The following is a 15447-nucleotide window of genomic DNA, read 5'->3' as shown; positions in this document are numbered from 1 at the left end:
GTTGTTCAACGCTTACTTCTATTATTAATCAGCAACATTGATTGAGCACTTAGTAGGTGCCAGGCACCGTTGTAAGCACTTTGTATTAAATAATAAATCATCATAAATCCTTAGAAAGAAAGACACTGAGGCATAGAATGGTTAACAAATTCACAAATGAGAGACAGAACCAAGGTTTGAATACAAACAACCTGGCTTCCGGGGACATTGTCAATGCATGGCAGCAAAATTTCTCTCAGAGATGTCCCCTGGCCTGGCTCTCTTCCATGTGCTTTGCCCTAAGAGGGTCATTATCCAATAAGGCCAATGATTCAGGCCCTGAACTATCAACAATTTCCAGTTTAATTTTCATAGCAGTTTTAAAAGGTGTGTTTGATTATCCTAATTCTCCTCAAAGGGAAACTGAGGTTTTAAACAGTGGGGAAACACCCTAAGTCAATGGTAGAGTCAGCGTCTGAACCCAGGTCTCTCTCCAGATCTGGGGTGGTTCTGTGAAACAGCTGGCTGGGTTGGGATCTGTTTGGCCTTGTCTTTGGGAAGCATCCTGACTTGGTTATTTGGCATACACTTGTCTGCCTCAGTCCTCCTAACCAGCAACCAGTCTGACAGGACCTAACAACACACCGCCCCTTAGGATGAGCCCCTCGGTCCTACAGGCCAGGGGTCTCAGCTCCAAGAGGACTGAGACTCCATCAAGCTGACGCGTGAGGTCCAGGAAGTCCCTTGGCATACCACGTGCCAACAGTGTCCAATGCTTCTCTTCAGCCCCGCTGACCAGGGGAAGTCACTGAGGAACCTGCCAAGGTCAGCAGCGGTCACATCTGAATAGGCTTCCTGTGGGGATAGATGAGTCAGGTGGATAACAGTCACCTGCACCTGAAAGGAATGTACCTGGGCAGAAATAGAGAGGTGTCCACATCGATAAGCTAAGCTGTGCCAGCCATATGACCCCGATCAAGCAGCTCAGCGAGTGACAAGTCGTGGGATGGATGTCACCTGCAGGCTCCGGGGCTGCTGACCACCATCAGGGCTCAGGCAGAGCCATGGGCTCTTGCCCCTGATGGCCCCCTACCCACATGTACCATGTTCACCCACCTACCCTCTGCCCAGGCCACCATTCACTTATTCAGACTGAGACTTGTCTGATGAGGAAGAAAGGGACACAGAAAGAAGCTGATCATGCTAATAATAATTGCTCCCATGTGCCTGCCATACTCTGAGTACTGAGTTGAACTTTACACATACACTCATTGTCTCATATCCTCCAACCATTATTCTTGCTGAACAGAGGAGAACACGGAGCCTAAGAGAAATTAACAAACTGCCCATTGGTTAATGAAAGGAAGTAGGTACTGAGCCCATGTGGATCATGTGCCAAGCACAGTGTGAAGGGCTTCCTGGGCATGGCCTAGTTAATCCTGGCAAGAACCCAAAGTGCCCACTCTTCACATGAGGACAATGAAATCCAGGGAAATGAAGATTCACTCAAGGCCTCATAGCTGGGTGCAGGGGGACTAGCTTCAAACCTAAGTTAATGCACGGATTGACTGTGCTGCCCTGACTCTGGCTAGAAGCGAGAAGACCCGGATCTTGGTGCTTGCTTTGCATCATGTAAATGGAACAGGTTAAATGATCCTTAGCACTACCCTTGTGTGATTCTCTGAGGAAAGGAGAGTCCTCTGGAGTCTGGGAAACCACCAGCCGTGTGAGCTGTTGAGTGGGGAAGGCCAGGAAGAGATGAGTTCTGCGTTTCCTCGAGCAGGGTGGTGGGAGCAGAAACACTCATTGCGTCAGCGTGGTATGGTAGCTTCTGCCATGTGCTTCCTAAAGGAGAAAAGGTCAAGTTGGGTCACCCTTCCTTTTTAGCTTCATGAGTCCTAACAAGGAATGAATTTTTATGGGCCATAATTGGGTACAGAGAAAGACATATGGTACTGAGCTCAGCCAAGCCTTATGTTACTGGTAGATCTCAGCCAAATCATCTGAGAGAGAAAAGAGTCAGATGAGGCCTGGCTGCTTCCTTAGAGCACTCTGGAGGTGGCTCTGAGCCTGACTTCAGTGGAGTACAAATGACCAGGCCATGCTGAAGGGTGGGACTTGGACTCAGATCTGGGGTGAGCTGGCCCTGCCCCTTTCTCATGGTCATGAGCAAGTCCTAACCTCTACTCCCCAAATTAGCCCAAGTGCAAATCTATGTTTCAGAAGTCACCAGGGAGGTGAAAAAAAAAAGAAAATAAGCATCTCAAGCTGGTCCCTAGACAGTATAACTTTATCAAACTTTAAAAGAGTGAGCTTTATTTTGATTAGATTGTCTGCAACATTTTTGGGGAGGGGGAACATTACAATATTCTTTCTTTTATCAAAAAGTGATGATGAATGTAGATGTAGCTATTTTTAATTTTGCTTAATGTAGCTATTTTTGATTTTGCTTAATGTCCTTGCTTAGGACAATTAAATAGAAATTGGCAACCCATGCATATTCCCCCCGTTTGTTTTTTTTTTTTTAACTTACTCATTTATACCAAACAGAAGGTGGGAATCACTGGCAAATCTTCCCTGAATATTTTTTTTTCATCTGTGACGTGGGGATAATAATTATCTCTATTTCCCTTAAAGGATATTGTATCAGAAAAGTGAGGTCAAGAGTGAGGTTGGTCCCTGTAATTTTTAAAATAAAATTACACTCCTCCCTCAGTATCCATGAGGAATTGGTTTCGGAACACCAGAGTCTGCAGATGCTGAAGTCCCTTAAATAAAATGATGTAGTATTTGCATATAACCTATGCATACCTTTCTGTGTGCTGTAATTCATCTCTAGATTGCTTAGGATACCTAATGAAATGCAGGTGCCGTTTAAATTGTTGTTGAAATATTTTGCTAGGGAACAATGACGAGAAAAAAAGTCCACAGGGGTTCACTATATATAGACCCAACTTCTTTCTTAAATACTTCTTATCCTCTCTTGGTTGAATTTATGAATGCAGACCCGTAGGTGTGAAGAGTGAACGGTGTACATCCTTTTCACGATGACCTTCACGACCTAGGTTTACTTAGTGGTAATTTCCTTTGTCACAATGTCCCCCATCTTTTCTGAGTGGTTTCCTAGGGTATTAATTCACATGTCAGGGGTCACCTCTCTGCTAGCACAGTTGTCACCACTGCTGACTGTCTCAGACCCAGGGGTGAAGGTGAAGTACTTGCCTTAGTTCAAGGGCCCTCTTGGTCGTTTTCACCTCTCAGAAGACAGGCAGCCCCTCAGACACACCCCTGGGTCTGGAGTACCTAGCACTATCTAAATGCTGGTTGTCACCTCATCTGCTGCCTCTCAAGCTGCTGCTTCCACCATGGGTAACAGCGGGGATGAGGCTCCCAGGTGGCTTCCACAAAGCCAAGGGCAGCTCACCACCCCAGACTGTCAGGGTCTCTCACACTGGCCCCAGACCTCCCATGGACTCTGTATGGAGAAGAATGTTTCCCCCTCACCCTGTCCTGAGGCTCATCACATCTCTGGCCCCTTCCGGGACGATTGACCCTAGGAATACCTATTCCCTTCAGGGGAAGAGCCGCTACCCCATGCTGAGAGTGGTTCCCAGTGTAAAGAGCTCCTGGCTGATACATTGCCAAAGTCTGGCACTGTACCAGTCATTGTTCCCACAGGCCCCCAGCATGGTGCCTAGCCCATCTTAGATGTTTAGTGACTGTTCACCTCCCACCCCAAGGCCTCCACTCTAGGAGCACAGGTTCAGGCAAGGCTGGGACTAGAATCCAAAGACTCTAGCAATGATTAATGTGGGTTTGGGGCAGCATTAAGGAAAGGCCCAAATGCTTATGTAGTCCTGGCCCTCAGAGGAGAGGTCTGCCATGATGCCCACCCTAGGCCTGCCTTCGGCCACCCCGCCACACCTTTATCCCAGCAGCCCAACTAATCTCTCAGCTGATTGTTCGTGTGGCTTATACTGCCCCTCAGTTCAGAGGCTCTGTCACCTGCATTTAAATCACCTGAACTTCCAGCCTCCTTGGAGTTTTCCTCTCATGATATCATCTGTCAAAAGGGTCTAATTGAGCAAGAAGCTTTGGAGATTTGCAGACCCAGCAGTAGGTTTGGGGAGGAAAGCTTCAAGCAGTCCCTGCTGGAATCAGGTCCTTTGCCCATAACTCTTCTTGATCTCCATTTGAGTAGGTCTGGAAGTCTGTAGATCTGGCCAGATGGGAAGGCAGATTCTGCATTCCCAAGATAATAATAAGGACAAGGAGGAAGGAAGAAGAGAGGATTGGGGAGCAGATCCAGGGTCCACGTCATTCTGCAAAGATGTATTTGGTACCTTAAAACATTTCCTGCTCAAGGAGAGCATATCAGTCCATTTGAAACAGGAAGACTCTGACACAATATCATGAGAGAGCCATGTTAGGCAGGGGACAACTGCACACACCACAGGGATTATGGCCTGAGTCTTGGAAACCAGATTCAGCTCTGCCTCTAAATTATTGAGTGACATTGGGTAAGTCACACCTCCTCTCCTGACCTCAGTTGCCCATTATGTCAAATGAAGATGCATCCGTCTCCAAGGCCTCCAGCTTCCAGAGCCCTCCTGTGCCCTGCGCCAAGTGGTCACCTTTGGACCTGAGCTGGCTCTCAGGGCTCAAGGGTATTCTAGAAGGTAAATCTCCTTGCTTCACTTTCCAACCTTCACCCCTACAGAGGATTCTCGTGTTCTCATGAAGCCCAGCATTCTTAGCATGGCTCAGGAGGGCTTGGCTCACTACATATACTCTGTACCTATGCTACAGCAACACCTGCCCCTTTCTATCCTCCAGTCCCTTGGACTTCCCTAGTGCCTTCACCCAGACTTTTCTGCCCCTACTCTTCTCTGAGCTAATCCTAATCAACCTTCCAGCCTTAGCATCAGCATCACTACCTCTGTGAACATGTCACTTCCTTGACACCCCAGATGAGCCAGGACCTCTCTGATAAGTTCCCTTGTTTCCCCTTTGATTAATCTATATCTTGCAGTCATACCTCAATATCTCTCCATCTACCCACCCCCAGACTGTGAGCTCCAAGGAGGCACCTGCCCACAAAGCAGACACTCTGTGTTTACTCAAGACAGTCTCAGCTTACCCAGTGCTTGATCTCACAGTGAGGACCTCCAGCTCTCCTCAATCCAGAGATTGGCCCTATCAACTAAACTGCATTAATATAGCCCCTTCTTTATAAGTTGTGCACTGAGCAGTGCCACCCAACCTACCTGGGTGAGTTGAGTATGGCAGCCTGGTCCTGTCCAGGGCCCCTACCTGGGAAAAGAGCAGCAAGCCATAGGGAGGATACCCTAGTTCTAAGGTGCTATAAGACCCTAGATTCTAGTTCTCATCCTCGTCACATCGTGACCTTCCATAAGATACTCCTTTCTCTGTGTCTTAATTTTCTCACATAAAGTAACTTGATTATAACATTTAATCTTTAATCAGTACCTAAATTTTTTGCCAGGCCCTAAGCCAAAGCCTTTGTATGTAGTATAGGTAATTCCCACAGCAACCTTATGGGACAGGCACTATTATTAGCCCCATTTTACGGATGGGGAAACTGAAGATTAGAAACTTTATGTAACTTTCCCAAGGTCACATGGCTATAGTGGCAGAGCCAGGGTTTCTCTGTCTGTCTCTACCTACTGAGCTCTTCTCTACTTTGCCTCCCTTCCAAGGACCCCCTGACTCAGTCTTCCCAGAGCCTCAGAAGGGGTAGCATGAGATCTATGGTAAACATGCTTTCAATATAGCCTCCGCACTGGGAGCAGAGAGTCAATGCAGGTCCTCCACCCAGCATCCCCAAGACGATGACATCCCTTGAGCCAACATCAGCTCCAGGCTGCATTAACCCTTGAGAACCAGAAAAGAGCTAGAGGTACAAGGTACCTAGATAGCAGATCTCCATATTCACCCTTCCTTCAATGCTACAGTCAGTTCTTGAGCTTATTTTTAAAATTTAAATTTACAATGAAGTGTTACACACATTCAGGAAACAGTATCCATGATTCATGAATCATCTTAAAGTGAACACACCCAGGTAACCACCATTCTGATGGCGACATAGGACACTACCTAAAACCCAGAGTCCCCATCCTTCCCCCTCCTCGTCATTAACTCCCAGGTCCCATGTGTTTTGATCTGAGAATAGTCCCTGGAGCTATGAAGAAATACTGGAATAAGAAGTTAATTTTCAAATTATCTTTTCATCTCCAGGGAAATTGTAAGTCTGGAGCAGGGAGGTGGAGGAGGGAGGAAGGCACTACGGGATGTGCTGAGCCTTTAGACGCTGCAAACGGCTGCAGATTCCAGAGGAAAAAGGAAGAATAACTTGGTGTCCTTGGACAGGACTGTCATTGTGTGTGTGCACATGCATGTGTGCATGTATATACGTGTTGGGGGGGAGGTAGTGTGGGACTTTGCCAGACCAGGCAAGCACGGGAGGACTGGAATCACAGGGATGAGCACCTCACCTTCTCTGCTTAGCTGAGACCTCACTGATAAAACAGGTCATGCTTAGCTGAGTCTAGGAGGTTCATCTAACGCCTCCTGGCCCTGCCTCCCCATCCTCTCTCCAGGGGAAGTTGTGTAGGCTCTAGCGTGCCACATCTGCCTGCCACAGGACCTGCTTTCTGGTTTCTTCAGAAATTATGGAAGACATGAAAAGATGGATGGGACCCACACCACACCTCCCATCTGGGAAGAGTCTCCCCTGGCTGGCCCATTGTTAAGCTCAAGGTCATCCCCAGAAGGAACAGAGAATCCTATTCAATGGCTTGCATTGTATGATCAGAAGCCCCCTAACACTCTTGGAGGTAGAGTTATTGGCCTTGTATTTCTTATACATAAAAGATCAGAAGACTCTGGCGAGGGAAAGTCAAGTGTGTAGGCAAGCCCAGACCCTGAGCCAGGGCTTGCTCTGTGCAACCTTCTTGCCCACAATCACCTTAGAGATGGAGAGTTTCTAGCCCCCGCTGGCACTGGGTGAAAGCCTAGTGTCATATCATGCTTCACAGACTATACAGTAATACGAGAGGGATGCAAAAGCACAGGATAAACCTGCAAGCAGGCGTCTCCTGGACATCAATTTTAAATTTAAAAAAAAAATTTATACACACACACACACACACACATAGTAGAAAAGAAAAACAAGGAGAATTATTAAGTAAAATGACAAAATTGATATGCCCTTTATCATTTCCAAGTGAAGTTTGCTGTCAGAGGCTTTAAGTCCCTTTGCTCTGTGCCAGTCACCAGGACCTCACATCAGCTTGCCTCTGCTCTCGGGGTACCTGTTTGGACAAGTCTAAATGCTGCTGAAGAAGGAATAATGAGCAGCATTCTGCAACGCAGGGATGGAGGTCTAATCAGGCTGCATCACTAAGAAGGTTGGGCAAGGAGGTAGGGCACCGTCTGCCCCAGTTAGCCTGGGACAGTCCCTACCTGCTGCCTCTTGTCCAGGCATAATTATTAATAGCACCCCCTTCCACAGCTCAAAGAGGCCAGTTGGAATGAAAAACCATATGGTCATTCCAGTCGTGGAAAAAAAAAAGAGAATTTTTCTTTAAAAATTAGAGGAGGAGGCCTCTAGGGCACATTCCCTGGCTGAAAGAATTCCACAGAGGAAGAGCCCTACACACCACCCCATGCAGCTCTCGGTGAGGAGGAAGGATCCCAAGGTAGCCATTTCTATTGTTCTGTTCTTGGCCCTGGTCAAGGCAAATTTGCTCTGGACAATGGGCATGGGAGAATGCTGGGACAGAGTCATGGAGGCCGAGGTTGAACCAGCCTCAGCCAGTCCTTAGAACAGCCAGAGATGGAAAATCTGTGGGGAAGATGCAAATTATGAAATTACAATAGTTATAGGGATAATGTTATTTTTTATTTACCATTTTGTGTGTGTGTTCGTTTGTGCTGGGAATTGAACCCAGGGCCTTTTGCATGCTAAGTATATGCTCTACCCCTGAACCTCACTCCCACCCGCAATGCAAACCATAGTCAGGGAAGGTGACAAACCAAAGTCACAAAAACTGGTCCCGTCCAAAGGATAAGTACAAAGACATGGTCAGAAGATGTGGTGAGAAACCTAGAACCAATGATGGGAGGAAAAGTTGGGAGAGAACCATGTAGACGAGGTCTGCCTCGCTGGTGAATGAGGGCCAGATCCAAGACTGAGCAATGCCTCTCTGGGAGGAGGCATGGGCACACAGGACAAGTCCTCCCAGGCTGTATTCACAACTAACCAGCTGCATCACCTTTTAATCTCTGACTTTAGTCACATTGCTATGATTACTTTACAAGTAGTTATTTTATAGGATTTTTTTTTCTTCCTGGAAGAAAAGAGGGGTCTTAAAAAAACAAATGGCTTCTTTAAGCTAGCACTAACCTTTTTGAGATGATTTCAACAGGGGACAAATTCAGCTAATCAGCTTGCCCTGTCCATTGGCATTAGCCCGGCCAGGTGTATGCACTGGTACTGAGGTCAGGGTAGCACATGGGCAGAGAACCTCTCCCCGTGAGAGTTTCATTCATAAGTGCTTGGTTTCAACGGAGAGATCCTCATGGCTGTCAGATGCTTGATACTATCATGAGAATCTAACAAATGTTGCCAAAGGAATCTAGTGCATTGACTTGATTCACTTATATCTATTTTAATACTGTCTTCATTTCCACATGCTGTGTTTGGATATCAGATGCCTCCCCGCAAAGCACCTATGTTAATGCTGGAATATAATTGGATTGCAAGAGCCATAACCTAATCAGTCCATCCTAATTTGAATGGACTGACTGGGGGATAACTGTAGGTAGACGACATGTGGCTGGAGGAGGTGGGTCACTAGAGGCATGCCCTGGAAGGCTGCATCTTCCCTGCAGCCTCTTCCTTCTGCCCTGGCTGCTTTGGATCACCATGAGTGGATCAGCTTTCCTCCACCACACCCTTGCACCATGCTGTTCTTCCTCACCTTGGTCCCAGAGCAATGGGGTTGAACAACCATGGACTGAATCTCTGAAACCCTGAGCCGAAATCAACTTTTCCTCCTCTAAGTTGCTCTTATTTAGGTATTTTGGTCACAGCAATGCAAACCCAACAAACATACCATGTCTGCCATTTTACAGTCTTAGGCTGTCCCTCCAGTCCTCACCAGTCATGAATATGTGGCCAAAGTCTGGGGGAGCTGTCTACTCTTAGGCAACTTGATTAACTTCTTTATGCTTTAATTTCCTCACATTTATAAAAATGTTATTTTATGTGAATCCTACCTCATAGGGTCATTATATTAGATGAGATAATACATATCATTTAGAAACACTCCCCAAATATGTAAAGTGTTTAATATACTATAACAAAAATATTAATGAATTAAAATAAAGTCACCGACCCAAAGAAAGCAATGACAAGTTTCCCGATAGTAGATGACCCTTCTGAATGGGATCAATGCAAAGGTCAAAGTAAAAACAAAATAAGACTCTCCCTGGGGTTTGTCTGGGGACATCGGTAAAGGAGTTGGTTCCAATCACACCAGCTGCCACAAGGGAAAGCTTCTGCAGGAAGGTCTTGGAGTCCAGGTACCTCATTTGCAGAATGTCCCCAGAGAGAGGTAATGACTTAACCAAGGTCACACCACAATTTCAAGGCAGGGTCAGGAATAGAATCCAGATCCCCCAACTTTCAAACTAGGGCTCCTGCCATAACACTGAGCAGGTGAGACGTTCTCTCTCAGGCTCTGTTCTCCCACAGCTCTCAGAGCTAGTATCCTAGGGAAAGAGCTCGCTGGGGCTTCTCACCCATTATTTTCTTCCTTATATAAATTTATTTTTATATATATTTCGTTAGCACATATTAATTATACATATTAATGGGTTCGCTGTGATATTTACATATCTACATGCACACAGCGTGTATTGATCATATACATACATCCAAAGAAAATGAGGTCAGCATACAAAGAGACACCCGCACTCCCACATTTATTGCGACACTATTCACAATAGCTAAGGTATGAAATGAACCCACATGCCTGTCAACAGATGAATGGGTAAAGAAAATACAGCAGTGTATACAATAGAGTATTATTCACACTTTAATGTGCAAATGAACCACCTGGGGATCTTGTTAAAAATGCAGACTCTGTTACAGAAGCGATGGGACTCTGCATGTCTGACAGCACCCAGGTGATGCTGCTGGTCTGGGAACCGCAGGTGGATAACAAGGCTCTAGGTCACCTCTGTCCAGTAGAGACAGTGGGAGTTGCACGTGTCATTTTAAATTGTCTAGTTGACACATTTAAAAAAGAAAAGCAGTCATTTTAGCAATATGTTCCATTCCACCCAAATTATCCAAAATATACCCATCTCAATGTATAGTCAATATAAAAATTATCAATGAGATATTTTTATGAAAAAAATCACTGAAACTCAGTGCCAGCCCCCTGCCCCTTCTGCACCAACCAGGTGTGACTATCTGGTTCTTCTTATAGCTCTTCCTGCCTAGCAAGCCCATTTAGCCCACCCCTGCACTTGGTCATGTAAGAGACTCTACCATGAGGTCATAAGGAGCAGCATCCCCCTCACCCACCAAGCTTCAGCTTCCTGCCAACACAGTAGAGGGACAAGAGAGGGACAAAGACGAAGAAGACTAACCCATCTTCCCTCATTCATTTCTGGGCAACACTGGATGCCCCTGGCTGGCACTATGGTGTCAGAGTACACAACTGAATGGTTGAAGTGCTGTGCATTCTGCCTTCCCTGGGAGAACAGGGCTGAGAATGCCTTCCACATGGCCCAGGCTCTGCCTCCGTCTGGCCAGGCAGTTGGGAAGGTTTTGCGTGGGGCTAGCCATGACCGAAAGAGACGCCAGCTGTGATTCCATGGTCGGATGCTAGTGTGACATCTGTGGGTGCTCGGCAACTTCAGGGGCAGCCAAAGAGACATCAATAGAATCCATGTGACAGCTTTGGCAGTGCATAGAGACTCACTGGAAGAATATCCCCACCGGCTGAGGGCCTGACTGTGGGGGTTGTGGGTCTTGTCTGAGCCAAAACGAAGGCTACAAACATCTTCCTCAATCTGGGACTTGCGTGTCACTCACCAGACACTTCTGTTCATGTGAACCCCCTAGAAACCCACATTCAAGAATGGGGTCATTTGACTCCTTCCATGTTTGCTTTTGCTGGCTTTCATCTGAGAAAGCTCATGGTTTGGTGCTACCTAATTCTAAACATATGAATATCTGGAAACATCTAAACAGGCTGTGGTTTAGAGACAAAACAGCCACTTCTATAGGGAGCTTCTGATTGATGATATTTTCTGGGGAAGCAAAACTGCTTCTTGTTTCACCCCTTATTGTCGGAAATCCTTCCAGACTTTAATGGAGTTTTTCCTGCCTCAGAGTACAAAGAGCAAAATAAAATCTTAGCTAAATGCCTCAGGAGTATTATAGTCACCATAAGCATTTTTGCACATTGATCTCATAAGCAGTTGTACTTCATTCTACTTCATTCATTCAATCAATAAATGTGTATTGAGCACCTGTCACGTGCCACACATCGTTCTGGGTGCTGGAGATGCAGGAGGGGAAAAAAAATACTTGCTTTAATGAAATTTGTGTTTGAATGTCTGCAGGTGTAATGAGGACAGGTGGCGGGGTGGGGGATAGAGATGGACAATAAATGAACAAACAGTATATAAATTATTCCAGATGGCAAGGGTTCTTTGTGCTGTGTTTGCCTGATGGAGTGCAAACCAAGGTCACAGGGCATCGAAGGCTCCCTGCAGTAGGTTGCGTTTCCCAGCAAGACAGGTTCTGCTGCCTATCCAGGCTCCACAGGAAACCTGACCAAGACCGAGCCCCAAGCTCAATAGCTCCTGGTTACCGATGGCTGGTCCTTACCAATGGAAGTTGGCCATTTGATGCCCTCCTGCCCCGATGTTTTCCAATTCGTTTTCTGTCTTTCACTTACCTGCTACCAGCCTGAGTCGGCCTGGCTCTCTGTTTCTTCCATGTTTAAAGCCAGACCTCTGCGCGTGACTCTCACCCTCCACAGGGTCCCCTCGTGATGGGAGGAGAGGGTGTGCTTTGTTTTGGGTGAGAAGGAGGATGGACTGTCATGAGATTGGAGCAGGGATAGCCAGAGGAAACACAAACAACAATTTTCCATGTACTCTTTATATCTGTCAGCCAGGAGGACCGAGCTGACACACACACAGTATTCATTTGTCCAGCGTTTGAAGCTCAAATGTACCGTAAATACACCATGACCCTTCAAAGAGATGGTTCACAACCGCCTGCTCGAAGAGGCCACCAAAGTCATCGTTGGAGGAAAATAAAACAAAAACATATTTACCAAACATTGCCCTTGGGGGAAGTTGAAACGTTTTTCCTATTTGTGATACGGTCCTTTTCCACTTGACATACACCAATTGCTCTCCCCACCCTCACCCCCCGGCCCTCTCTCCTGTTTTAGGTGGGGCCCGAGTTCACATGGTTTTCTGCTTAAATAACAAGTACATCTGTTTTGGGGCCAGCCAAGTGCAGCCCGGGCACCATCAGCTGGGGAACGTTGGAGGCCAGAACTGTTCCAGGAAGAGAGAACGGGGTGGAAGGACGCTGAGCTGGAAACTCACCAGAGCACAGCGGGGTCTTCTTTGGAAAGTTCTTCACTGTGGCTGGTGGGAGAATGTTAGGAGACTGTACCGTAACATATCATTAGGAGATTATCATTTTTTGAGTCAAAAGTAGTCATTATTGGCAATTTCATCGGGTTCTATCTAAAAATAAACAGCTTCCACTATCAGTGACTGCCCATGTGCCGCCGGGCATCAGGCTGAGCCCCCTGTCATTTAATATTCCAGCAGGGTGGTATCTTATGTTGGGCTCCCCACAAGTAGATGAGAAGATGGGGATTTGTGGTTCTGTAAAGAAGTGTTCCAAAGACAAACCAGGGAGGGCAGGACAGAGACAGTGTAGGGCCAAGGCAGGATGTGATATCAGGCAGCTGCTCCTCAGCCTCAGCCTCGGGGAGCTTAGAACCTTAGCCAGTTCTCAAACTTAAATCACACCTTGTCCCCACCCAAGGCCAGTGGGTTGGGCCTTCATCTGCCTGTACTCTGTCACCTACCACAGGCTGCCTTGGGGAATAGACCCTCAGACCCATCCAGCTCTCTGCATGCATGGGGGACAGGGCCCCAGGAGCCCAAAGGTAGGCCCCTGAGCAGGTCACGGGGGATCATTAAGTCATCAGAAGCAAAGCACATGGAAGATGGGGGATGGGAAAGCCATGAAGAGGGACCCATGGGCCTCTGGGAGAGCATCTTCAGGATCTACCAGGGTATTAGTTTTACTACCAAATAACTAAGATTCAAACGAATAAAAGTTACTCAGCTTTGGTAGGGCCAGAATTCTGTTTTCCTGTTGTCCCCATTTCCATTGTCCTTAGTCACTTGGTGAAGTTGGTTTCCCCTTTCCTTAGAATTAGATTTTAGAGGCGACTGGATCATGCAGATGAGGGGTGCTACCCCAGCAGCCCACAGCCATGGCTTATCAAAGTCCACTTAGCACAAGGTGGGAGTCCTTGCCATTTAGCTTTTGGAAAGGGAGCCTTTGTCGGGCCCATCTCTGTGGGGTCTGTGATGTGTTCCTTCACTGCCCCAGGAGCCTCTCCTCCCATTGAACAGACCCGTGGCAGAAGCAGGTGTGACCTGCTGTTCTGTGAAGCAGTGGCCAGCAGCAAGTGCTATGCAAAGCCACAGCCTGAAAACACTCCTGCCACTTGGTTTGGATCAGGGAGCACAGGCACAGCTGTTCCAGGCATCAGGCCACCTGGTGAGGGAGTTACCGCAGCTACTGCCTCTTCACTCACTCTCCCAGCCAGGTGCATTCAATTATCTGTCCTGATTTGGCAATCCAGTGTGACCCTCACTGGGGAGCTGAGTCAAAGCTCTCTTACACAAGACAGGATAGAGAGGGAAGGACAGATGTCAAGAGTCTGCCATCAGAGTTCACAACCCAGTTCAGCCACTTACTAGTGGAAGTGATGACTTAACTACTTTGTCCCTCAAGTTTGTCATCTGTAGCCAGGGAATGACAGTCCTCTCACCTGCAAAGACTAAATGAGATGTCATCTAAAAGGCACCTGGCACAGAGTAGACGTTTGAGAAATGTTTGCTTCCAGAATTTTTTCTAGATACCGATTTCTCTGGCATTGTTTCCTGCCCCACTACCTTTCCTAACTTCAGGCCACTCTGTGCATTTTAAAATCCTCTAACTGCCCTAGTCTTGACTGGGTGCAGGGTACAAGATGAAGAAATATGCCCTTGATTGGCCTATCGCTGAAGACTTTTGTCCATTCTGGGTTACCGTCTGAGTTCTATCAAAGAACACCGGATGCCCTGCTTTTTCTTGATTGATCTTGACAGATACAAAGCCAACACCTGGGCCTTCTTGAGGAAAAGCCATTGTACTCCAGGTGCCAGTCGCTTCTCAGGTGAAGTCCTCGAGGACAGCACAGCACAAGAGAAAAGGCAAACGTGTATGCTACTGTGGGGCTGGATCACGCCCCCTCCAACCTTTTCACCCATACTTAGAAATGCTGTCCTAGTTTTCCGCAGCCTAACTGAACATCAATCACAGAAGGGAGGGAAGGAAAAAAAAAAAATACAAGCTTACCAGGCTTACCACCCACACCACTGTGCTAAGAATAATTTCTGTCCCAGCAGTATAGCCGGTCAGAACACTTCCCAGTGTTTCCATCTGGAACTAGGTGTGAAGATTCAGGAAGTGCCTTTGTCCATTTCAAGTCTGAACTTGGTAGGGACTCTGAAACTTGGACAAAAGACTGGCAAAAACAAACAAATAAACAAACAAGAAACCCAGAGTAAACTTCTCTTTTGTGTGCTGCATGGGTCTCATCAAGGTGGCTGCTCTGCGTGTGTCCAGGAGTCAGTATTAAATGTCAACTTGATTTATCCAGATTTATGCCACTGCTCAGCATCTCACAGGGCAGCATCACCTCTTAGTGACCAGGACCTTGGTCTGCGGGTGTTAGGTGGAAATTGGCTCTCCGTGGTGGCTAGGAGGCTGACTTTGGGGAAAGGATTGTTTACATTTTAATCTTAAAAATAAACAGAATTTTCCATTCATTCAAAAATTGTCCATTCATCCATATTTCAAGGATGCTGAGTTTGTGCCAGGCATGGTGCTACCTCAGCACTAAGGACTTGAAACACAATAAGACACCTTCTCCACTGTCTTCCGGATGACAGTTTGCTTAGGTGTTTCCTAATGCTGGCTAAACATAGAACCACCTGGGAGGCTTTCTTAAAAGTACTTTTAACATATTATATTCTTCGTTAATCCTCATAATAGTCCTATCATACCTACCAAAACTGCTACTGTACCCATTTCAAAGATGAGGAAACTGAAGTGCA

General features: G+C 46.7%; 1 protein-coding gene across 1 annotated transcript in view; it reads left to right on the top strand.

Moving 5' to 3' along the window:
- Nav2 (neuron navigator 2) overlaps positions 1-15447 on the top strand; it is a 689076-nt gene that overhangs the window by 280513 nt on the left and 393116 nt on the right. The window lies entirely within an intron of this gene.

Source organism: Ictidomys tridecemlineatus, chromosome 4 (genome assembly GCF_052094955.1).
Source record: "Ictidomys tridecemlineatus isolate mIctTri1 chromosome 4, mIctTri1.hap1, whole genome shotgun sequence".
Lineage (NCBI taxonomy): Eukaryota > Metazoa > Chordata > Mammalia > Rodentia > Sciuridae > Ictidomys > Ictidomys tridecemlineatus.
The sequence above is the reverse complement of the archived record's forward strand: the minus strand, read 5'-3'. Positions and strand labels throughout refer to the sequence as shown.